This window comes from Geotrypetes seraphini, chromosome 1 (assembly GCF_902459505.1).
Source record: "Geotrypetes seraphini chromosome 1, aGeoSer1.1, whole genome shotgun sequence".
Lineage (NCBI taxonomy): Eukaryota > Metazoa > Chordata > Amphibia > Gymnophiona > Dermophiidae > Geotrypetes > Geotrypetes seraphini.
In genome coordinates, this window is record NC_047084.1 from 238942457 (window position 1) to 238969066 (window position 26610).

The window sequence follows — 26610 nt, forward strand, 5'->3', positions numbered from 1 at the left end:
CAATCAGCAGGCTGGGTTGGAGGGCAGAGGGGAGTACAGGACAATGAAGCCATTGTGACAACACTGATGAGGTTGGCTCTTATTGGTGGAATGAGGCATTATGACATCACAATCTCAGCTCTGCTTCCCAAAGACAAACAAGATGTCATGGATACAGTTAAAGAGAACAGTTAATGAGCGGGCAGAGGAGTAGAGTTAAGGACTGAAAGGTATATGAAAAAGGTGGGTTTTAAGTCTGCTTTTAAACAAGGGAAGGGAAGGGGCTTGACGGACAAACTTGGTTAATTTATTCCAGGTATAGGGGGCAGTTAGATGAAAGGAATCAAGTCTGGAATTGGCAGTGGAGGAGAAGGGTAATGCTAAGAGGGACGTATCTGAGGAACGGAGTTCTCTGGGAGGTGTATAAGGAGAGAGAAGCGAGGAGAGATATTGAGGGGCAGCAGAATGAACACACTTTTAGGTCAGCGATAGCAGATAGGGAGCCAGTGAAGTGACTGAGCCAGTAAGCTGAGCACCTAATTTCTCTCATACGCAACTCCAAAGCGAGTGTGGCCAAGGGAGGGTCATGGACGTTCCTAGGATTTAGGCATGGAGTTATAAAACACTTCCATTTCCACGCCTGACAGTAGTTACTTGTGGGCATTTACCAACCTTTAGCAGGCAGAAATGCTTGTGCCTAAAATTAAACGCAAAAATGACTTAAGCTAGTATTCTCTAAAGACAGCACCACATGGAACTTCCTTGATAAAATTCACACTCAGCGCACATCATCCAGACACCTAACTTTGGGGGTGTGTTCTGTCCCTGGCAGCCTTATACTAGTTTTTATGGTATAGCTCTAAAATATATTTAATTCTATTCTCATGTCTTAGAATTCTACTACTGCAGTCACTTCCTGCCATGGTATGTGAACAATGTATTTTGTGTAATATGGTCTCATTTGTACTACAGTCACACCTGCTTATCTGTATAAGCCTCAACACGTGGTCTTTTTTCCTACAAAGACCTCCTTTTTCTCTCTGCTGAGCCTGAAACTTTTGTCTACCTGCTGTTATTTCCTGATTATTTCAACACTTTTGAGTCCAGAACAGTGTGATTTACTGAATTTGATTTTGAAGGTATACCGTATATACTCAAATATAAACTGAGATTTTTGGGCCAAAAAATGGCCCCAAAATTTGGGTCATTGCCCCCTTCTGGACTTGTTGCAGGCCTCTGCCGGTGGGGTAGGCCAAGACAGGAGGGATCCCTCCCATCTCCTGTCCCAGCCGACTCTGACAAATTTTTTTTACCTCCCTCCCACCTTCCAACGTGTACCTATTTGAATCCCCGGTGGTCCAGCGATGTACTGGGCAGGAGCAAGCTTTCTGCATTCCTGCCCCTCCTTGAATGGTTGCCCCGAGTTCTCGACCAGTGGTGGTCCGAGCAAGAGTGAGCTTTTCTCCCTCCTGCCTGGCGCTGACCCACTAACTGAATGACTGCCCTGAGTTCTCGCGGGATTCATGAGAATTTGTGGCAGCCATTCAGTAAGCAGATTAGTTCCAGGCAGGAGCGAAGAAAGCTTGTTCATGCCTGGTACACCGCTGGGCTGTGAGAACTTGAGGAGGCCATTCAGGGAGGGGCTCAGTGTGGGGCAGGAGCAAGGAAAGCTTGCTCCTGCCTGGTCCACCGCTGGATCACCAGGGATTCAAAAAGGTATGCAGGGGGAGGTATTTGGGAGGTTAAAAAAAATTGACATCGTTGGCCGGGACAGGAGATGGGAGGGATCTCTTCTGTTCCAGCCCACCAGGTCATAGGGCAGGCCCAGTGGAGGTCTGCAGGACATCGGGGAGGGGGGGGACTGGGTACAGGGCAGAGAGGGGGGCTGGGTGCAGTGCCTGGCAGGGAGGATGGGGGACAGTGTGGAGAGCCTGACAGGGTAGGGGAGGGCTGGGTCCAGAGCCTGACGGGGAGTGAGGGGGGCTGAGTGCAAAGCCTGGTAAGGGAGTGAGGGGGGGGGGCATGGCACAGATCCTGGCAGGGCACATGAATATTAACACCCCCATCATATTCGAGTCAACCTTTTTTCCTCTTTTTTTTTTTTTGTGGATGGAAGGGTACCTCATCATATATTTAGATTGACTTTTGTTTTAGTATATACAGTAATTCAATAAGGAGTCTCAACCAATTTTAGATAGTACGAATGTGCATAAATGTCTATATTCTAGTCATTTCTGTGTGTAAATTATCATTTGCTGGCTATATATTATTCTGTAAGTACGCACCAAAATGTGAAGGCCTATACTTTGCAGGTAGGTGTTCACTTGGGTGGAATTTTTGCAAAATAAGGGTAAGGCACATATTTACAAGCATTTCTTACAGCATTTCTTAATTTGTACTTTTTAAAATGATCTAGGCATGAGCATTTGCACCAGCTTTATGGCTTGTATAAGTGGCTGCACCTAAAATAGGTGCATTTTATTAAATAGGTGCATTCTTGTTGCTTAAAAATAGGTTCCTTGAAGGGGGGGGGGGGAATTAATGCTGCTGGTTGATCTCTGTACAATAATGGTCATTCTATACATGATGCCTTTCAGTTCTATTCTTGTTCTTGTTGGGCATATGGATGCTTTGTTCTGTATAATGTGACTTGGCAAAAAATAAAAGCTATAAGTTAATTTAAAAAAAGTTTCTCTTTGTACATTTAGCCTCTGAATCTTCACATCATATCTCCTGTTTGCCCTCTTTTTGTCTAGAGCTGTCATGTCCAACCTTTTTTTATTAGGGGCCACATTTATGTTTTGTAACATTCAGAGGGGCAAAGCAAATGTGTGTATTCATTCACACTCTTTTTCTGAGAATCACATAACCTGTTTCTCTTTCTCTCCCATGTACTCCCCAGCCTTCACCCAGTTTCTCTTTCATGTACCCCCTCAGCCTTCACCTATCTCTCCTTCTTTCTCATGTAACCCCTCCCCTAGCCTTCACATGACTTCAGCTGCAGTAGAAACAGCGAGATTCCTGTATCCTCACCGTGACTCAGCTCTCTGCAAGCTTGAGTACTGGAAGTTGTTGGTCTTGTGGTTTCAGTCTCCCGACTTGAAACTAGGGTTACCAGATGTCTGGGTTTCCCCAGACATGCCCACTTTTTGAGGACTAGTGGGAACAGGCCAGCTTTTTAATTTTATAACTTTTGTCTGGGGAAACCAGACATCTAGTACCCCATAAGCAGCTTGCACACCTAACCGGCATCCTCCTTCCCCCCCACACACCTATCCGGAGTCCTCCATCCCCCCCTTATGGGATCCGGTGCTTGCTCACCCGGTGCCTCTGTAACTATCGGCAGTTTGACTGGAAGGAAAGATGCCAGACTTCCACGGGAGGGAATGGAAAGGGCAGATAAAGATGACAGACCACTAGATGGGGAAAGGGAAGGAGAGAGATGTCAGACCAGGGAAAGGAAAGAGGAGGGAAGGAGAGGCAAGGAGAGGGAAAGGGAAAGAAAGAGAGATGCCAGACCACAAAGGAGGGGGTAGGGAGGGAAAGGAAGGAGGGGAGAGAGATGCCAGACTGTGGAAGATGAGGATAAAGATTCCAGACCATAGGGGAGAAAGGGAGAAGACAGATGTCAGATCATAGGAGAAGGAAAGAGGAGGAGATGGTACATAGGGAAGAAGGGGAAGGGGAGAGAGAGGGAGGACATGGTGCACAGGGATAGGAGGGACAGGGAAGGGAAGAGAGATGGAAGAAATGCTGTTTATGGATAGATGGGAATAGGGGGAGGAGATGGCACACATGGATGATGGGGAAGGGCAGAGAGAAGGAGGAGATAGTGTGCATGGATAAATGGGAAGGGAAGACATGGAAAAGTAGATAGATTTAAGGAGGAAGCAGAAAAAATTAATTCCAAAGATGGATGTAGGGCAGAAAGTAAAGGAGAGAAAACAGCAAATGGATAAGGTGGCCTTGGAAATAGAGTTAAGAGCATAGACAGAAGGAAGAGCAACCAGTACTGAGAAAAGATGTTGAAAAATAAAATCACCAGATTACAAAGACAGGAAAAGTGATTTTATTTTCAATTTAGTGATTGAAATGTGTCCGTTTTCAAAATTTACATCTGCTGTCTATATTTTTCACTGTTCAGGAAGAAATGTATTTTTGTTTCTCTGTTGTACTGCATGCAGAGTCTGGCATCTAAGGACTTTGTTTGTGTATATTAGGACTTTTAGTTTGTGGTCCTGTATTTACTTGGAGGGGCATAATAAAAAAAAAAAATCTAAGTCCCCTTTTGGCCTAAGGCCTTAAACGTTGAAAGTAGAAGCAGGGAAAATGTCCATTATCAAAAAAAATGTCCAAAAGGAGGTTTTCTTGTTAAAGGCCTGCCTCTACGTTCAGCTGTTTAAATGCCCAGACTACCACTACTTCTAAACTTACACCATATAATCAACTTAAAAAAAGCCTAAGCCCCAAACGTCCAAAACAAGAGCTTTTAGGCGAAGGAGGAGCCAGTCCTTCGCCTAAAAGCTGGATTCTGTAACTGGTGTCTGTCAAAAACAACACCGGTTACAGAATCCCCCCCCTTACAACGATCTGGGCAGGAGAGAGCCCAAGCCCTCCTGCCCTGCGGCATCCTCAAACCCCCGACTCGATCAGGGTAAGAGGGAGCCCAAGCCCTCCTGCACTGGTGAACCACGACCCCCCCCCCCCCCGCTGACATCGGGGCAAGAGGGAGCCCAAGCCCTCTTGCCTCACGATCCCCAACCCTCCCCCCCGCTGAGTCCGATGGGGTCAGGAGGGAGCCCAAGCCCTCCTGGCCTGGCAATACCTTCTAACCCCCACCCCCCACTAAAATACGGGCAGGAGGGATCCCAGCCCCTCCTGCCCTCGATGTAACCCCCCCCGACCGCCCCCCGAACTCCCTATCGGCCCCCCCACCAACCTGCGACCCCCCCACCGACCCCACGACCCCCCCACTCCCAAACCCCTTCCCCGTATCTTAAAATTGTTGGTCGGACAGACTGGTGCCAAGCCCGTCTGTCCGACAGGCCAGCCATCTCGGGAATGGCTTGCCTTTGGGCCTGATTGGCCCAGGCGGCTCAAACCCCGCCCACAGGTGGGGCTTGAGGCGCCTGGGTCAACCGGAATCGGCCCAGTTGTCTTGGGCATCTCTCCTGCTGCGGGTCGCGGCAGTTCTGGTAGAGGGGTGATCGCATCGCGGTAGGGGAGATGAGGCATCTCTCCTGCCACGATGGTTGTCGTGGGGGGGGGTAGGTTGCTGGGCCACTGAAGTGATCGCGCCAGCCGCCATCAGCTCAGCGGCCCCTTTTTCGGCACTTATACTTGTTTTGACTTGGTCTAAGTCAAAACGTATAAGTGCCGACAAGGCAACCTGTCAAATCTTTGGTTATACGTGTTGTACGCCTAGATATAGGTCGGCCCACTTCCCGCCCACCGCCCGCCCTTCCCCTCCTCTAAAAATGCCTCTTTTCTCTCTGTGCATTTAGAGGCAGGGGAAAGGCCTAAGCTGGTTTTAGATACGTCTAAAACCAGCTTTGATTATGGGTACTTGGACGATCAGGCTTTTTGATTATGAGCTCCATAGGGTTTACCTGTGTTCTGCATGTGTGACTAAGACCAGGTGTTCTGATAGGAATGAATGTCATGAAGCATTATTGGTGTCATAACCCCAAGTAGGAAGATATTTGTGGGCAGTTTGTCCAGGTTTTGGAAGGCCCAAGCTCGGGACTGCATACGTGCATGAGTGTGATGTCATCACATTGACATCCATGCATGCGCAGAGGCCCTCTAGATGCAGACCGGAGCTCAGTGAAGGAGACAGGGGATTCATGTGGGGGTGGGGCTGAGGGCAGAATGTGCGGGGCTATGGGTGAAACAGGATGGGGGGGGCGCACGTGTCCTAGAGGAAATATGGTAACCATAAGACTAACAACTTCGGACACTGTACAGCTCAAACTTGCAGAGAGCTGACTCATAAGAACATAAGAACATAAGCAATGCCTCTGCTGGGTCAGACCAGAGGTCCATCGTGCCCAGCAGTCCGCACACGCGGTGGCCCAACAGGTCCAGGACCTGTGCAGTAATCCTCTATCTATACCCTTCTATCCCCTTTTCCAGCAGGAAAATGTCCAATCCTTTCTTAAACCCCTGTACTGTACTCTGCCCTATTACGCCCTCTGGAAGCGCATTCCAGGTGTCCACCACTCGTTGGGTAAAGAAGAACTTCCTAGCATTCGTTTTAAATCTGTCCCCTTTCAACTTTTCCAAGTGTCCTCTTGTTCTTTTATTTTTCGAAAGTTTGAAGAATCTGTCCTTCTCTACTCTCTCTATGCCCTTCATGATCTTATAAGTCTCTATCATATCCCCTCTAAGTCTCCTCTTCTCCAGGGAAAAGAGACCCAGTTTCTCCAATCTCTCAGCGTATGAGAGGTTTTCCATCCCTTTTATCAAGCGTGTCGCTCTCCTCTGAACCCTCTCGAGTAACGCCATATCCTTCCTAAGGTACGGAGACCAATATTGGACGCAGTATTCCAGATGCGGGCGCACCATCGCCCGATACAATGGCAGGATAACTTCTTTTGTCCTTGTTGTAATACCCTTCTTGATTATGCCTAGCATTCTATTTGCTTTCTTAGCGGCTGTTGCGCACTGTGCCGTCGGCTTCATTGTCATGTCCACCATTACCCCCAAGTCCCTTTCTTGGTTGCTCTCATTCAATAATATCCCTCCCATCGTATAGTTGTACCTCGGGTTTCTGTTTCCAACATGCAATACTTTACATTTCTCAACGTTGAACTTCAAAGCAAGGAAACAGGAATCTCATTGTTTGCCTTAGAATTGCTGAGCTTCTGCAGGCCAGGCAAATTCACTAGGTTGGATAAGTCTGGTCTAGAGAATACATTTTTAACTCCTGAATTGTCTTTATGAAAGTATGGCTTTGTAGCATTCTAGTGAGCATGAAGAGTCTAGGTTTTTTTCTAGAACCCCAAATAGCTACTAGCCCTGTGTAGTACATCATTTATTTTTATGTTTGTTTACCCACTCTACCTTCAATTTTCTCTTGTTTTTTCAGTGTCTTTCCGTAGACGTCGTCTCCAGAATAGAAAATACCATTCAAGGTGGGATCTCACCAAGGAACTGTGCTGAGGTAATACTACTTTTCTCTTTCTGTTAAAGCTACCATTTTTTTTTTAGCACCAAAGCATGCTTTTAGCAGTCTGAGCTACTTCGTGCACCTGGGTCTCTTAATTCCACTGAACATTTGGGTTATTTATCTAGGGCAAAAACCCAAACCTGACAAAGTAATACATGTCCCTAGATCAGTGGTTTTCAAACCTGTCCTGAGGAAACCCCCAACCAGTCAGGTTTCAGGATATTCACAATGAATTTTGATGAGAGAGATTTGCTTGCAAACGTCTCTCATGAATATTTATTGTGGCTATCTTGAAAACCTGACCAGCTGGGTTTCCCCCCAGGACAGGTTTGAAAACCACTGATCTAGGGACATGTATTACTTTGTCTTAGTTACTCAGTTTAATCACTGACTTCTTCTTATACAAACATTGCTGAAATGTGTTTGTACTCTCACTCATTAAATATGATAAGCAGCATTTGTGAAACCAATGCCAGTGCTGATGTTCACGGCCAGTACTGTATCAGTGGGGAAACCAAATATTTTTAGATAAGAAAAACTTTAAATTTCAAGTTTCAAAAGGAATTGCCTAGGCCAGGGGAGCACTTTCAGCCAGTCAGTTTTCAGGATATTCTCAAGAAATACATAAGATAGATCTGCACGCACTGTCTCCATTGCAGACAGATCTATCCCATGCATACTGGTTGAAGATATCCTGAAAATCCAAACGGCTGAAGAGATCCAGGACAGGTTTGGTAACCATTGATCTAAGCCATTGAGGATCCACTGGCAGTCTAGCAGCTTAGAACATTGAAAATGATGGCAGAGAAAGGTCCATGTGACCAATCTCTGAGCCTATTATACTAAGCATTTTCAAGAGCCAAACTGGGGGGGAAAAAAGCTTTAGTACATAAGTTACTCAATTTTCTTTCTGTTGCCATACTGTTGACACCACTTCATCTCCTAATTTTTCTAAACTGCGGTAGAGGTTTCTACTGTGGCCTCGGGCACTAAATGCTCCAACGTTGCTCCCCTCTGGTCCCACCGGAGAACCCCCCTGGACTACTATGGAATTTTGGAGGTAGCCATTAGGGGTGTTGAGGTGTTATGGCTGGGAGGGTCAGTTCATGGAGGGGTTGGGTCTAGGGAGGGGGGAATTCATCCCTACAGCCCAGGAGCATTGGGCTGTGGCTTTGTGTGGTCCAGTGCTCCTGGATGGTAAAATAACCCCAGCAAAGAGCTGGGGTTATTTTACCATTGCTTTTGGGCCCTAACACAACTTGCAATATATCACCAGAAGTTGTGTTAATTCATTACTTAGTAACAAATGTCAACTTAAATATCACTGTGCTATTTTTGGACCTGCAGCGTTAGAGCTGTTTCAGTCACGCTAAGAGTCATTTACCACAGCTTAAAGCTCTAACGCTGCTTGATGAATTTCCTCTAAATGTCTATATAAGTTAGCACCATAATAGGTGCCTTCCTGCTCACTTAACCTAGGCACCCTGGTATAAAATTACCTTCTAGGGGGGTAATTTTATAAGGAACCACCCAGATATAGGCAGCAAGAACATATGTAAATGTCAGTATTCAAGTCATGTACACACATGAATGATCATATTCTTGCTACATGCTATTTTGTAAAGACATGCCAATCTTTGGGTATTCACATGGGCAGAGTTTGAGCAAAGCATGGGGAGGGCACACAGATTTTACCATATAGTGATTTACACAGGTTCTTTAACAATCTAGGTATGAGCTTGTGCTCCAGACTTATGGCTGGTTTTAAGTGTTCCTGCCTAAAGTATAGGTTTGCATTTGACCTGTTATGTTGGTATTCTATAAAGAAAATTAGGTGCCTACTAGTGCTGCCCGATTCAGGAAAAAAAAAATTCAATTCAATTCGATTTTTCTGCCTAAGTGGGTAGTTTTTTTCAAACATCCTGGTGGGTTTATTTTATAGCCTCTTTACCACTTTTAGAGTCTCTTCACCCCTTTTGCCCTCTCCTACCCACACTGGCGCTGTGGTATAAACAAAATAAACAAAAAAGACTTTTCCTTTCTCTGTTAAATCCTAGCTCACGTTCACTGTCTAATACCAGCTCTGGCAGGAAACACATTTCAAATCTGACATATTGTAATCACAAAACAGAAAATAAAATTATTTTTTCTATCTTTTGTTGGCTGGTCATTATTCAAATCTTGTTGGTCACAGGCTCTGGTTGTCTTCTGATAACTCACTTGCTGGGATCTCCTTCTTTCTTTTTCTCCGTGCTAACCATCCATCTTCCATCTCTGTCCTCCCCTTCCGTTTTCCTTCCCTCCCCCAGAGGTCTGGAATCTTCCCTTTTTTGATCTCCATCTCACATCCCCACCATCCCCAGATCTACCATATCTCCTTTTCTCAACTACCCTTTCATCCAGCATCTCTCCCTCCTTCCCCAGTGTAAAATTTCTCCTTTCCTCCTTTCTGCCTCCCCATCCATCTCGCCCTTTCCATGAGTCCAATACTTTCTGCCTCCTGCACGCTTTCTCTTTCTGTCCTTGCCTCTTCCATCAAGTGGCAACTCTCCTTCCCTCTCCCCAACCCAACATACTCTCTCCCCATGCACCATCTCTCCCTCCCCTCCAGTATGTAGCACCTTTCCTTCCCCTCTCTTTCTGCCAGGTTCAGCAGCACCTCTTCTCCCTTCCTTTTTACCTTCCCCCTGTCCAGCAGTACCCCTTCTCCATTCCCTGCTCCCCCTGTCCAGCAGTACCCCTTCTCCCTTCCCTGCTCCCCCTGTCCAGCAGTGCCCCTTCTCCCTTCCCTCCCTCCATGTACTTATACACCAGGGCCCCCTCCCCAAAGGCCTACCCCCAAAGGCCTGCATATTCCCCCCGCCCTTCTTTGCAGGTTCTCCATCTTCCCCTCAGGCCTCCCGCTCTTACCACAGCCTGCTCTATGTGATCCTTGTAGGCTAACATCGTCCTAAGAAGCATGTTCCCTCTGATGCGATCCTGCTCCTGACGTCAGAGGAGGGGCGGGACTGTATCAGAGGGAATGTGCTTCTGAGGATGGTAGTAGCCTGTAAAGATCACGTAGAGCACCGGCGATCCTCTCTGCAGGCTGCGGTAAGAGTGGGAGGCCCGAGGGGAAGTCGGAGGATGAAGCAAAGAGCGCCAAAGCATGGAACAAGGTAAAACCTGGATTTCCTCAGCTCTTCCCGACTGACCCTCTCCCCTTGCCCCGTAATGCAGGAACGGCAGCAGCAGTCCAGCAAGAGGTAGCGCTGCCGCTCCTGCTTTAGGAAGGCGTGGGGAGGAGGGTTGGTTACTGAATCAGCCAGGCCGACTTTTTTAAAATCAAATTGATTCGAATCGATTCACCTGAAGTGAATCAGTGAAACGATTCGAATTGGAAATCGGGCAGCACTAGTGCCTACTATTCATTATAGAATAAGCTCCAAATAGGTGCGTTCTATCCTCCAGGATAGTATGACACAAGATCTGATCACGTTAGAAAACTGGTCCTCGACATGGCAGCTAGGCTTCAACGCTAAAAAATGTAAGGTCATGCATCTCGGCAGAGGAAATCCATGCAGAACATACTCCTTGAATGGAGAAACGCTAGCTAGGACTTCAGAGGAACGGGACTTGGGGGTAATCATCAGTGCAGACATGAAGGCTGCCAAACAAGTAGAGAAGGCCTCATCAAAGGCAAGGCAAATGATGGGATGTATCGATAGAAGCTTCGTCAGCCGTAAACCTGAAGTCATAATGCCACTCTACAGAACCATGGTGAGACCCCATCTGGAATACTGTGTGCAATTCTGGAGGCCACATTACCGGAAAGATGTACTTCGAGCTGAGTCGGTCCAGAGGATGGCCACTAGGATGGTCTCGGGGCTCAAGGGTCTCTCATACGAAGAAAGACTGGGCAAACTGCAGCTCTATACCCTAGAGGAGCGCAGGGAAAGGGGTGACATGATTGAGACATTTAAGTACGTTACGGGTCGTGTCGAGGTGGAAAACGATATATTCTTTCCCAAGAGACCCTCGGTCACAAGGGGGCACCCGCTCAAACTCAGAGGAGGGAAATTTAGTGGTGACACCAGGAAGTATTTCTTCACAGAAAGGGTGGTAGATCACTGGAACAGACTTCCGGTGCAGGTGATCAAGGCCACCAGCGTGCTCGACTTTAAGAATAAATGGGACATCCACGTGGGATCCCTACGAGGGTCGAGTTAAGGAACTAGGTCATTAGCATTCAGACTTAATGGGGTGGGTCAATAGAGTGGGCAGACTTGATGGGCTGTGGCCCTTTTCTGCCATCATCTTTCTATGTTTCTATGTTTCTAGGCACCTAAAAATAAATGCCCCTTAATAGAACTACCCTCTATGAGTGCAATTCTATAAAGGGTCATCTAGAATTAGACACCTAGGGGCCATTATTCAGACCACGGGAGGCAGCCCAACTACTTCCAACAGTCAGTGGTGAACCTGGAAATTCAATGCCGGACAAAACAAAACCAAGAACAAAAATCTCTGCAGAAAAATGCAATAACAAACAGCAGAAACGACTTTATTCAATAAAGTGACTCAGCATGAGCCATGTTTCGGCCACAGGGCCTACCTCAGGAATCTAAAAACGTACAAATAAATAATTATAAACATATACAAACATCAATAGATTCGTAAATAAAGAATCTACTGGCATTGAATTTCCTGTTTAAGTTCAGTAGTGGTAGACATAGCTGGCCAAGCTGATATTCATTGGCAGACCAGCTAAGTTCTATCGGCCAAAGGTAGACTGCTATTTAGGTGGGTCTATTTGGCATTCGACTTAGCTGATCAGTCAATGAATATTGGCACTGTCCGGTTGTTGTGCTACATAGCTGGCGATCAGGATATTTAGCCGGAGATAGCCAGCTTTCTCCTGTTGCATATTGGCAGTTAGCCAACTTAGTACTATTTAGCTGGCCAGGAGCTTATTTCCAGCCATTTAAATAGCACTGAATATTGGTTGCCTAGAGAAGCCTATTGATAGTCTATTCTATAAAGGAAAGTAGGCATCTACTCTCCTTTATAGAATATTAGTGTTATCAGGTATACATGCATATTTGTAGTTACATATAAGTTCTTATACCATACCATATCAACTCTTGTATCCCACAAATGTCAGCTTGGAATCATTGCGGCTTACACAATATTAGAATTGTTACAGAGACATAGATATTACAATGAAATTGCATGGAAGATATCATGCAGGGGACTGCATGGGAAAGGGTCAATGCATTAAGGAAAATAAGGTGAGTTTTTAGTGTTTTCCTGAATTGGAAATATGTGGGTGTTTGTCGAAGGCTGCCCGGGAGGTTGTTCCAGATTCTGGGCCCCTAAAACTTGAAGGTGGTCTCAAAGAGAGCCTTCCTTCGAACATGGTGTACAGAGGGGGGTGGTAGTTTCCATCGTTGGATTGACCTTGAGTTGTGGAAGGATTGTGTGATTTGGATGTGAGTCCAGCTGAGTTTTCACTGTATATGGCCTTATGCTAAATGTTTGCACCTAAATTCCAGAGGTACACATGTAACTTAAAGCTTTCTAAAGGGCAGTCAACTTTGGGCACGAGGGCTTTCACCAGCCCCTCCCATGGCCACGCCCTCTCAGGACTTGCACACAATCCTATCTAGGTGCCAGTTATTACAGATCGGCATCTAAATCATAATTAGTAACAATTAAGTGCTTTTTAGCTCTAAAAATTAAGTTATTTGGAGCCCATTAACTAACTATTTTGGGCACCAATCTGGGATTCATACCCAATTTTGGGCATCTAAATTTGGGTGACTGTTACAGAATTCAGGGATTAATGTGCTAATTCTATTAGCACAGGCTAAGTTTTAGTAAAAGGGCCCCTAAGCTATATAGGTAAATGCAAATCCTGCCCATGTTCTACTCATACACCATCCATGTATACATCAATCTGTAAAATACATGCTATGTAAGATATGAACATAGTTACAGAATAGTGCATAAATGGATTGTCAGCAGATATGTACATATATGCATAGATATATGTTGATATGCTAGCATTTTTGTCATTTATCATTTACATGCATATTTTCAGAATAAATGTCTGCCTTATTTTGAGGATTATCCTTTTTGTGTACAAATATTGATTAGATACTGACTTGTTAAGCCAAAACATATGGATTGGCCACTGGCAGATTTTAGAAATAAGCGATTTATCTGGATAACTCTCAAGGTTACATGGATACATCCCTGTGAATATTGCCCTCTCTATGCTTGAGAAAAAAAAAATCTGTTGAAAGGCCCATAGTATTATTAGTAATAAGCAAATTGCCCATTTCTTTGGACCTATGCATGTCCAAGACTCTCATTTAGAGGGAGGTGCTCAGAAGTTTTCCATGCAAATAAGAGCAGTTAAAACCAGTCTTACTTGCACAGTGCTCAAACGAGTTCTTTTGGGCTTCTACCAATAGCGGTAGCAGCCACCAAGAACCCTAAACAAATGCATTACAAGGAGTACTCCTTGTAATGTTCAAAAGGGAAGAGAAAGAAACATGGCTCTGCTCTCCCCATGCCAGCTCAGCTGATCGGCGGCTCTGTTGAGTCCTGCTGGCTTCCTGTGTAGGATCAGCTGATCATGGCTCTGGAGCCCAGATCAGATGAGCCAGAAGGGGAGAGCAGCGGTGGCAGGAGATGGAACGAACCTGTGACAGGAAGGATGGGGCAGGAGCTGTGTCTACTGCTTTGCTCTTCTGAGCAGGCACCAGGCACAGTTTCTCCTGTCTTTTACCGGGCTACTCTGTACAGTTGTAACATTCACATGATTTGCATGCTATTATGCTGAGCATAGCCCAGCAAAAGAAAATCGCTCCCAACCCGGCTTTCTTTGCCAGGTTGCCCGGAGCTTTGTGCATCCCTTCTTTGTATAAAAAAAAAAGTACTTACATGTTCCAATAGTTTATTAACTTGGTATTATAATTGCAGAGAGGATGGTAAGTACATCATATCTCCCATGTTTGGTTTGCCAGAACCTAATTGTGTTACTATTGTTGTGGTATGTGGAAAGCTTTTCAGAAATAGCTTTCACTGATTGGTTTCTTGTTTTTCTGATCTAGGGAAGGATAAGCAAGTGTTTCAGTGATTGAAGGGTTGTGAGATGGCTGTGTTAGATCGGTTTCCAGACTAACACCAGTACAACTCTAGTTTGTTCCTCCTTTATAATGATATAGTGTATACATTTGGCCACTGCTAAAAGAAAATAATAACAACATATTTATGGGAAAATGTTGAATTATGATTCCAATTGATTTTTCCCTCCCCCTCTCCTCCCCCTCCCCCTTTCGCTATGGTCAGTGGAATCAAAAATGATTACCCCCTCATTGATGAGGCAGATTTATTCTGTTGAAATGGAGGCTTGTTTGAGATGTAATTGAATTTTTGTTACCTAATGGAAAGTGACAGCTAACAGTATTTATTTTCCATTTGTGTCTCAGCTGATAACATAACAATTCTGATTTGTAGTTAGCTCTGGAATTTGAGATCGCTCTATCTCCTTAATTGAAAAGATGGGAGTGTGATGGCCTAGTGCAATCCTGTTTCTGTTTTGTTTTTACTGAACCAGTAAATCCATTATTGAGGCAGTAAACAGCTTCCGTGCTTTACTGTTTTGTTAATGACCGCTCGTGTGCTCTTTGTTTGCATCCTGTTGCTTAGATGTCACTATAACACATAGTGCTGTTCTTCCAAAATGATCCTCCTTTCAAATAGCCTTTTTTTTTTTTTTTACAACTGAAGAAATGTATTTGTTTTTTTAAATCTCATTGCTTTTAAGGTGAAATTCGACTGTACAGTATATATACTTTTTTACATTGGTACTCTGGGAAGGGGTTGCCATCGACCTTTGACCCTGCCCTATGAGTGACACCCCAGGCATTAACTGGAAGCTGGCACTTATGTGTACCTCAGAGCAGGTGCAGAGTGCTGACAATTTCAATCTAGATGTGTCTTCCCATAAAAAATGGGAAGGACATATCTATTTTTTAATGCTTGTTCAAACGATTCCCCTTCTGCTCTCCTGCCATGTCCTGGGAGGGAAGGAGAAGAGGTGGTTATATATGAGTGGCTTTCTAAAATTGCAATTTGCATGTGTATACAATTCAGATGTATAAAGGTTGCCATTTACGCATCTAAATACTTCTCCAGTGGTCTTTGTAAAGTTAAATTAGATGTAGTCTATTTCATCAAAAGAATTGTTTTTTTTTGGGGGGGTGCAGCAGGGGGATTGGGGGCTTTAAAAAGAAGAAAAGAGTTATGCAGGTCCCGGCCAATATTCAGATGGGACGCACAGATCTGTTTTATGTGAGCCCTGGCTGAATATTGGCTGCGACCCGCATAAGCCCAAGTGGCCAGCATCAGTTAAATTAGCACCAGATATTCAGTACTGGGGTCCGGACATGGCTCAGCACTGAATATCCGTGGCTAATTTAGTTAGCTATGGTCAGTGTTTAAAAACCCGCTGCCATCTGAATATCAGCTGGAGAGTGCACAACTGCAAAAGAGGTGTGGACCTGGGAGTAGAGGTCTGCACGGGAACGGAGATCGCGGGAATCCTGCAGGAATCCCCCCTAACCCACGGGACTCCCACGGGGACCCCCCTCTGGCCCACGGGGACCCCCCTCTAGCCAACAGGACTCCCACGGGGATGGAAGGCTTTGGAAGCAGGGTTCGTCCATATAATATAATGGACATGTTAGCCTTAGTAAAAGAGGGGGTTTATAAGTTAATTACCTGAACAGAAAACAAAAAAAGGGTTCCACCAAAGAGATTCCACAAGGAAAACAGCAGTGCAAACACAAAAGAAACAGTGGAATTGATGATCCTGTCAGAAGTAATTGCTGCTTTTTATGGGGACGGGCGGGGATGGAGGTAATTCCTTGCGGGGATGGGTGGGAACGGATAGGATCCTGGCGGGGACGGGTGGGGACGGAGAGGATTCTGGCGGGGACGGGCGGGGATGGGTGAGATTTCTGTCCCCGCGCAACTCTCTACCTGGGAGGGGGCATGGACAGGTCAGGGGCAGGACTAAGCCTTATGAGCACATATTTTAGAATACTAAGATTTAGGTGTGAGCATTTACACCAGCTAGAGTGCTAGCGTAAGTGCTCCTGTGTAAGGTTAGACACATAACTGTAGACTTATGCTTATATTCTAAACCAGCATAACTTGTGTAAATGCCAATTTAGAATTTATGCTTAGTGCATATCATCCCAGTGCTTAACTTTAGGTTACCTGTAGAAAATTATCCTCTTTTATTCAAGAGTTTTATAAACGGCGCCATAACTGAGGCCGCCTAACGATGCCTAACCTAAATTAAATGATGTGGTAATTGACTGTGCCATTGAAGTTAATTGAATAATTAATAAAAACAAATTAAAAGTTAAGTGCAGAATTCCATGTAGTGCCTAGCAACGTCTAACGATGTCCTGCTTGAAAAGTAGGCGTTGTCAGGGGTGGAGAATAGACGTGGTTGAGTTAAATATTGCTAGGCGTCCAAGATAGGCCCTGGTAAATTAGGCCAGTGGAAACTTGGCCTAATGTAGTGGCGCGTACCTTCAAGATCCCTAGCGATGTCTAAGCCCGTTTAGGTGCTGCTAGGCATTATTCTATAAATGGTGCCTAGCAGTTGATTGACAACTGTACTGTGGCACCTAAAATGTAGGCACTGCTAGGAGCCGTTTATAGAATCCGGCCCTTTGTGTTTACTTTCCTTCATAGGATATTAACATAACAGGTAAAATAAGAATGTGTGTCTATAATTTAGGTGCGAGCACTTGCAAGAGCCATAGCGCTGGTGTAAATGCTTGTTTCTAAATTGATGGATCATGTGTAAGGATCAATATTCGGACTATAGAAATCGAAACACCTACCTCCTTACTATATGAAACTACATTGGCTACCCATAACTACAAGGATCAAGTTTAAATTAGGCATCACTGCCTTTGAGATCCTGAGAGGGAATGCTCCCGACTACCTACCAGAGTTGGTTGTCCTACTCCAGGGTGCTTCCAACAGATATTTCCACCAGAAATCTTTTCTACTTCTAATTCGAGGAAGGAGAATACTGTTCGGTATGAAAAATCAAGAATAGCACTGATGTCTGTGGCAGGAGTAAAACAATAGAATCTCCTCCCTGCAGGGCAGGATTAATTCATCGAGTGCCCCTAGGCACACAAGTCCACTGGGCCCCCTGCCCCAAACCACCCATCATGCCTCACCCCTGCCCCGCCCCACCATACTCTGCCCCATTTATTTACCCATTTTCTTACCCAATCCAGCATGTGCCCTTTTTTTACCTCCTCTCCTCTCCATTTCCTTCCCTCCTTCCTTACCCCTGGTCTGGCATCTGTCTCAAGTTTCAAGTTTAATAACATTTTGATATACCACCTTTTCTTCCCCTCCCTCCCATGGTCTTGACATCTCTCTTTCTTCTCCTCTCCCTTCCCTGGTCTTCCTTCTTCCCTCTCTCTCCCCAATTGGGTGAAGCAGCATTCCCCCCCCAGCTGCCTGGTGAGGTGAGATCAGCTTCCCCCCTTATGCCCTCTTGCCCACCGTCTGTAAGTGAACTGAACCCAGGCATCAGGGCTCTAACTGCATGCACCGGCTTCCCTTCTCCTCCGAAACAGGAAGTTACATCATGATGGGGAGGGAGAAGGGAAGCCAGCGCGCGCAGTATTAGAGCGAACTGAAACAGACAAAAAAATGAAAGCGGATACCAGACTCTGCATGTCATGCAATGTCAGAAAACTAAAAACAAAAACAGTGCAAAACAAAGCCAACAGACAAATTCTCAAAACTGACATAATTCAATCACTAAACTGAAAATAAAATAAATTTTCCTACCTTTGCTGTCTGGTGATATTAATATACTAATCATCTTGTTCTGCTTTCCTCTGTCTGTGCTCTTTAACTCTTTCCAGGCCACCTTTCCATCTGCTATTTCTTTTCTCACCTTCTTCAGTGCCAAACAGACAGAATGCTAGGCATGATAAAGAAGGGAATTACGAGTAGATCAGAGAAAGTTATAATACCGCTCTACAGAGCCATGGTCAGACCGCAGCTGGAATACTGCGTCCAGCATTGGTCTCCATACCTAAAGAAGGATATAAAACTGCTAGAGAGGGTGCAGAGACGAGCAACGAAGCTAGTGAAAGGTATGGAGAACCTGGACTATGAGGAACGACTTAAGAGACTGGGGTTGTTCTCCCTTGAGAAGAGGAGACTGCAAGGGAATCTGATCGAGACTTTCAAAATACTGAAAGGATTCGACAAAATGGAGCAGGGAAAGCAGTTATTTACAATGTTCAGTGTGACACGGACAAGAGGACATAGACTGAAGCTGAGGGGGGACAGGTCCAGGACGAATATCAGGAAGTTCTGTTTCACGCAGCGAGTGGTGGGAATGGATCTTTCACATTCATTTTTCTTTTCCTTTTTGCCTCTGTTCACTCAAATCTTGCCTTCTTTCTCACCCTTCTTTTTAAATGTTCAGCTACCTCTCAATTCTCCATCTTCTCTCAGTCCCTAGCTCTCCCATTTCCCATCTCACTCCTTTCCTAGCCTCCTATTTCCTGCTAACTACTCCCCATTACCACATTTCTACCACTGTACTCACTGCTCTCTCACTCATCTTGTCATCTCCCTTTTGACCTCATCCACATGGCTCACCACTTTCAGAATCCCCCTTCCTCTCTCCTCTGGTCAGGATATAACTCCCTGTCCCTTTCTTTCCATCTCCTAGCATTTTCTTATCCCAGCTCTCTTCCCTCCTGCCCTCCCATGGGTCCATCTCTCCTCCTCTATCCCCATGGTCTAACATTTTGCTCCCTCTCTTTTCTGATTTTCTTCTTCCCTCCCCCTTGATGCTGAACAATGAAATGGAGGGGAAAAAAGAGAGATGCTGCATATCTCTGCCTTCCATCCACAGACCTAACATTTCTCCCTCCCTTCCATCCCCAGATCCAACTTCTCTCCCTTTCTCTTCCCAACTGACCCCATCTCTCCCCATGTCTGCCTCCCTTCCCCAAGTCCACCATTTCTTCCTTTCTCTTCCCAACAGTTCTCCCTTCAAGTATCTCTTTCCCTCTTCGTCCACACCACCCCAAGTCCATCTTCTCTCCCTTCAGACCATTGCCCACTCTCTCTGTCCTCTGTTTCTGGCCCCATAATCTCTCCCCCCATGCCCAATCTAGCACTTCTTTTAATACCCTCCCCCTCTGTACTTAAAAAAAAGTCCAGGAGGCTTCCTCGGCTCAGTATGTTCTCCCCCTTCTCTCCGTGCCCATCCATCTCTACCTCACTCCTCTCCCACCACCATGTCCAATAATTCTCTCTCTCTCTCCTCAACAGTTCTCCTCTTTCTTCATCTCCCCATGCGCACCATCTCTTTCCCTCTCTCAGACACCCAATTCTCCCTGTCTATTCTCTCCCTCACCTCAGCATCTCTTTCCCTCACTCCCTCCATTCTTCCATTTTATGGCTCATGCTCCCCTCCCTATTTCCCTTCATTCTGTGTCCTAAGTTCATGCCCTTCCTTCCTTCCTTCCTTCCTTCCATCATTTGTTCTGTTTGTGTTCCCTCTCTCTCAAGTCCCTCTCAAGTCCCTTCTCCCTCCCTCCCTTCTGTGCCGTGGGCGTTTAGCTTCTTGCCGGCTCCCTCCTCCGTCTTGCTGCAGTGTTCGCTCAAAGCCGCAGGCAGTGGCCCCTACGTGCCTCCCACAGCTGATCTGGAAGCCTTCTCTCTGATGTTGCGACGTCAGAGGGAATGCTTCCGGGTCAGCTGCAGGAGGTATGTAGGAGCCACTACCCGCGGCTTTGAGCAAACACTGCAGCAAGATGGAGGAGGGAGCTGGCAAGAAGCTAAACACCCGGATGGCAGAGGAAAACGCTGCATCGCCCTCAAGCAGGGCCACATGCGACCCGTGGGCCGTGGGTTGGACACTCCTGTAGAGAGAGGAAATTGTGGCGTTGGGGATTGGGTACCTAGCAACCTGCCAGTTGCGCCAATGCCAGGGGAGGGGTCAGAGGGAACGCTGATGCTGTGAGGGCCCTGTGTTGCCGTGGGGAAGGGCGTATTGCCGTTCCCCCCCCCCAAAAAAAAATTAGAAATCTGAGTCAGTGTGCCCTCCTTCAGCGGGCCCCCTGACAATTTTGGGCTCTAGTCACGTGCCTCCTGGGCCTATCCGTTAATCCAGCCCTGCCTCCCTGGCATTCTGAGGACCTGTTTTAAGCGAATGCTAAAAACGCAATTGTATGTAGATGCCTTCCTCTGATGCTATGTGGAAGGGAGATGTTTAAGGAGGAATCTGAACTATGAATAATGCTCTTGATTCATTAACGATTGATGATATGTAACCCTACTGTAATTCCCTGCTATTTTTAGTGGGTTAAACGTGTGTACTGAAAGTATTGTTATATGTTGCTCTCTGAATCATTGTGAATGTTTTATGCTGTAAAACGCTTAGTTATAGGTGGTTAAGAAATTTTAGAAATAAATAAATAATTAAAATTTACAGCATGCAACAATATAAAGTCTATCAGACAAATTACCTTATCCATTCAATATCAATTAGCAAAATCCTGGAACCAACTACCATTTACACTACGATCTTGTGACCACTACCTCAGGTTCCGAAAACTTCTAAAAACATTTCTGTACCAAGACAAGGAACCAACCCTGAAGAAACTGAAATGGTAATTGTAAAAAAGTCAATTTCTAAACTCTCCAATGCAACTCCTGGGATATAACGATGAGCCAAAGATGACCTACTTAAACTTGTAACTATGTAAAGCATAGCTGGACTGAAATTTATATATAGCACCTAAAAAATTGGCACTGAAAAAACACCTAAGTTCTAGTCTATAAACGGAACTTAAAGTTAGGTATGGTTTATAAAATAGCATTTATACTTAAAAGCCATGCTTAACTTTAGGCGTACATATTTGCACCAGTGGAAATATGGTGCAAATCCTCACATCTGAAAGCTCGTTATTCTATAATTACATATAAATGTGAGGAACACCCCCAATCCGCCCATGCCCCTCCCATTTCTGTGTACCATTTTTGATGCTGTGGGTAAAATTTAGATGCGGATCATGCATCTAAATTTACACACATACATTTAAATTAAATCCAATTAACACTGATAATTGCATATTAAGAAGCCAATTATTAGTGCTAATTGGTTTTTTATTCAATTAAGTTGCACACACAAATTGGGCACGTGCCCAAATTTGCACATGCAACTCAAAGCGCTATCTATAGAATTTGGGAGCTTTGTGTGTATATGTACACACATATACATTTATGTATATGCCAATATTCTGATCACTTTAGCACATATTGGCACCTAAATGTTGGCACTAACTTTATAGATTCACCTCCACAGGTCAGTGTTCTTTAGCCTTTGTCTCCCAGATTCTATATATTGGGCCTAATTCTATAAATCAGTGGCTTAGCCATGGGTGGGCCTGGGTAGACCTGGCCCATCTACTTTTGGCCCAGGCCCACCCAGCAATGGTTGGCTTTAGGTGTCTATCTTACATTAAATTAGTGATTTCTATTCCGCCAATACCTTGTGGTTCAAGGCAGATTACATAAAAGTTTTCAAATATTACATAAATGTTTACAGGAATAGCATAAGAGATGTCATAAGAGTTACATAAGAATTACCAAAGAGTTGTTGAGATCTTAAGGTGATAAATGTTGGGTAATAAGAATTACCAAAGAGTTGTCTAGATCTTAACGTGATAAGTGTTGGATAAATAGAGGCATTTTAGCATTAGTTGGGTAGATAGAAGCATATTAGAGTTTAATAAGGGTATAGAGTGGGTAGGTGGGGTTTGGGTGGGAACAGGTTGTGTTAGATAGGTTTTATGTATTTTTTTGAAGAGTAGGGTTTTAGTATCATTTTTGAATGATGACAACAGAATGGTGATTTGTCTGTTCAGTTTAGCTGCAGCCGTGGCATGCATTGCATCTGGATGCCAGGACCTAATTTTCAAAAGGCAGTGTGCGGGACCTCCCAGCTGTGATGTGCTACCAGCTCTGTAGCACCTTGCCATCACAGGAAGTCATCATACCCCATTAAAACTCTGACTTTCTTTGAGGGCAGGTTCATGCAGAACTAGCAGCACATTGTGTTGGGAGGTCCCATGCTGCCCTTTGAGAATTCGTTTCTGGCTGCATCTTTGGGTGATTCTATAGAGACTCAGGGGAGAAAGCTTCCACAGGACACAGGAAGATGATCCTGGGTGCATTTTTGGGTGATGCTGTGGGGGGTACAAAAAGTGGACATAAGGACAAAGAGAAAGACAAGAGAACTAAACAGGAAGTGTGGGATTGGGGGTGGGGGATATAGTGAAGGCAGGCCATGAGGGAAGAAATGGGGTGGAAATGGTTGCTGGACACAGGGAGGAACAGGGCATAGAGAGAGCATGATGGTTATAAGGAAAGGAATGGTGAAAGATTTTGGATAAAGGAAGTGACTGCTCATAGGGGATGCTGGCTAAAGAAAGGAATGGAAGGATATTCTAGACACAGGGCATGCTGGACATGAGGGAAAGAACTGAAGGAGATTCTGGACACGGGGAGAGAGGAGACACAGATGAGATGCTGGGCTTGAGGGAAAGAATAGGAGAGATTCTGGATACAGGGAAGGAAAAGAGCAGGGGCATAAAGACAAGTTGGTGTAGGGATGCCAGATTTCCTCTTAAAAAAAAGAGACACCTGGCCCCACCCCGTTTCACCCCAGCTCTGCTCCGTTCTATCTTCAGCTCTGCCCCGTTCCACCTCTAGCCCTGCCCCCAAACAAACTTCCAGTTTCCTTCCCTAAGCTCGGGGATGCATCTGGAGGGCCTCTGCGCATGCATGGATGTTGATGCAATGACATCACATGCATGCATGCATATGACATCATCATGTCGATATCTGTGCATGCACAGAGGGCCTCCAGATGTGGCCTTGAGCTCAGGGACTTCCAAAACCCAGACAAATTGATGGTTTTTGGAAACCCCTCCAGGCACCCGGACAGTCCTCTAAAAAGAGGACATGTCCGAGTTTTCCCAGACATCTGGTAACCCTAATTTGGTGGACACTGAGGGAGGATAAGAGCAAGGAAACAGAGGGGAAAAAAAAGGACAGGGACACAGACAAAAAATGGATGGCGGACATGGAGAGAGAAGAAATGTCAAATGGAGAAGAGATGCTGGAAAACAGTTATGAGAAGACAGAGCAAAGAAGAAACCAGAGATTAAAAAATAAAAATGGCCAAACAAAGGCAGAAAAATTTTTATTTTCTATTTAGTGACTGAAATATGTCACCTTTTGGAACATACAAAGCTGGTGTTAGACTGGGCCAAGGTCTAGAACAGCAATTTGGAAAGGGATCCCTGTCCTCTTTGGCCTGGAGGCCAAGAGCAATTGTCCTGGTAGCAACTCACCCCCTTCCCTCAAAGTACAGGCCCAGACATCTATTATCTTTATACCAGTACAAGGGGAATTCCTGGTGTTCTGCATGCAAGAGTTTGTTGGGGGGGGGGGGGGGAGATACATATTTGTTAGTTTATGGTCACTTAGTTTGCATTTGAGTACCTGAACACATTCATAGAAACCATTCTGAGCTCCCCTGGGGGAATGGTATAGAAAAATGAATGAATGAAGAGTACATTTTCCTTATACCATTTCCAAAATGAAACTACGTGCAGACTTTGTAGCTATGCAAACATTATGAAAATAACCATTTTTATATATAAGTAGAAGGGAAGAGAATTCTTGAAAAGTATAGCTTCCTTATTTAGTGGATGAATCTTTTATGATATAATTTCAGAGCTGCCTTCTAAAGTCCACAAGAGGCTACACAGATCTGCAATGAAAGAGACGCAGAAAGAACCAGATCCAAGTCCAATATTTAGAAGGAAAAAAAAAAGTCCTTTGGAGAACTGCCTTCTGTGCAGGACCAAAATCTGAGAACTCATTTTGACATCTGTTTTGTAAAAGCTTTGGTCGCTCTCAGACAACCAAGCCCATCTTAAAATTGATTCTGAAACCTATTAATCTCTGCAGATATTTATACTCCCATAAAATATTATCTTTTGTTCTGCAACTGAATCCATTCTTCAGTTTGATTACTGCAAATGGCACAGCAATCTACTTACTGAAAAAAATGACATTGTAAGTAAGAAATGAGATAAACTCACAATTCTTGGAAATAAGCCAGTGAGCAGCAGCAGCGACAACAACAAAAAAATCCAGTTTAATATTATTTCAGTTTGTGGGTACCGTTTGCACATTGATAAAATGTATCACACATATGCAGTGACTGAATTTGTATTTGCTGAATTTTTACCTTTAATTTCCTGGAAAATTCATTTATTCTAAATAAAAAATATCTTCTGTTGCTCTTAGGACATTTTGTAATGTAGTTTTCAACAAGAAAAATGCATTTTCTTCTTTTTTTTTTTTTTAGTGTCATAGATTTTTGGAAGCCTTAATACAGTACAATATGTTTTTATTTTGGATCATATCTTTTATATAAATGTATCCTGAAACATTTTACCACTACAGTGGGAACCTGAACAAAATAACAGAATAAATGTCAGAAAAGATTGAAAAGAATGAGAGGCGGCACAATAGGATTTATTAAGATCTTGAACACCAAACTGCAAAGCTTTCGATTAGAATAATGAAGTGCAATCAAAAACAGATAGAAGAAAATGTGAGCTCTGAATCAGAATTCTAAAAGAGATAGGATGCGGGGTAGGGGGGGAGAGGGTGACAGGCTCAGATCTTCTTTGTGAGGGGGGAGACAAAAGAGAAATCAGTGCCGTCAGCAGTATTGAGGAATACAGAGCTGATAAGGGAGCCTAATTTTGAGAGGGAGATTTTAAGGCATAGTCCAACCCAACCCCACCCCTCCCAGCCCCGCACATGTCGCCACCGGGAGTGGAGATGATCTCCTATTGACACAACGCGCATTGGCTGATGGGAGGGGAGGCTGCTGAGCAAGCTTCTTTGCTTCTCAGCTGGAGTGTGGAGATGACCCGCAAAAGTAGGAGTCTCCTTCTGAATGCGGGAGACTTGGCTGGTCTAGGGATTGTATAGAAAGGAGGCAGGAAACGTGGCGAGAGAACAGTGAATTCTTTTTCATCGTTTGGTGAATAGAGATGAGACTTGGCTGTATCACAGAGATCCTGAGTCCAAAATGGAGTCAATGCAGTAAAGCACAAGTCATCCCCCACCCCAAGAAAGTTCAAGACAGAAAAATCTGCAGGCAAAGTAATGAGAACTGTCTTCTGGGATGATGAAAGACTTTTGCTTCTGGCGTTCATGTCACACAAGACAACCATAACTGGGGAAAGCTATGCCAACACAATGATTGCTTTGTGGGAGTCAATCAAGGAGAAAAGATGAAGAAAACTCACAGTAGGCCTGTTGCTTCTTCACAACAATGCACATGTCACGAGAATCACAAGCTGCCATCTGAGAATGTGGGTTTCAGCAGCTGACCCATCCACCCTACAGTCCTGACCTAGCTCCCTTGTATTATTTCCTGTTCCAAGTTTGAAGAAATCTCTCTGTGGACAGCGGTTTTCAAGTGATGAAGACGTCAAGGAAGCTGTGACGTCTTGGTTTGAAGGTCAAACAGAAGAATTATTTTCAAAGGGGTTAAAGTCATTGCAGGAAAAGTGGATGAATTGCATGGAGCTATCAGGAGACTATAATGAAAAATAAAACATTTTTTTTGAAAATTCTTCTTTCCTGCTGAGGTAGATAAATTATTGAACACCCCTCATATTTCCTTAGATTACTCCTGAGCCTATCACCTCTTACTTTCATCCTATGCCCTCTCATTCTGGAGCTTCCTTTCAAATGAAAGACTTGCCTCATGTACATTTATCCCACGTAGGTCTTTAAATGTCTCTTATTATATCTCCCCTCTCCTGCCTTTCCTACAAAGTATACATATTGAGATCTTTAAGTCTCTCTCCATATGCCTTATGACGAAGGAGCAACTATGGCCCTCTCTATAGCCATATTGTATGTTGCTCATTTTGGGAACACATTTTTGACTAACAGTCCATACAAAGACAATATTCTTTCATGATGCAGATATACGAGTATTGATTGCATGCTCTCCTCGGTTTGTTAACCCAGCCCTTAATTTCATTGGCATATATTTCACTTTTGAATGTAGTTTTTTAATTTTGATCACCTTTGAGCTAATGCGAGTATTTTGGTTTTATTTGCATGTTTAACATATGTTTTGATTTTATTTACATGTATTCGATTTGTATGTCTACATTGTGATTATATATTTTGATTTTGCGTGCTAAAACGGCTAGAGCGCCTTAGTAAAAGGACACCTTAGTGATTAAAATAACCAAGTGCCACTTTCTGCTGTTTTTTGGACATGTTTGTCT

At 44.5% G+C, this 26610-nt stretch overlaps 1 long non-coding RNA gene across 1 annotated transcript in view; it reads left to right on the top strand.

The window, feature by feature from the left end:
* LOC117362270 overlaps nucleotides 1-24500 on the top strand; it is a 120743-nt gene extending 96243 nt beyond the window's left edge. The window contains exons 2-3 of the long non-coding RNA XR_004539844.1: nucleotides 7070-7144; nucleotides 24018-24500. This is a non-coding gene — a long non-coding RNA (uncharacterized LOC117362270). The remainder of the gene's footprint in view (nucleotides 1-7069; nucleotides 7145-24017) is intronic.
* The last annotated feature ends 2110 nt before the right edge of the window (nucleotides 24501-26610 follow it).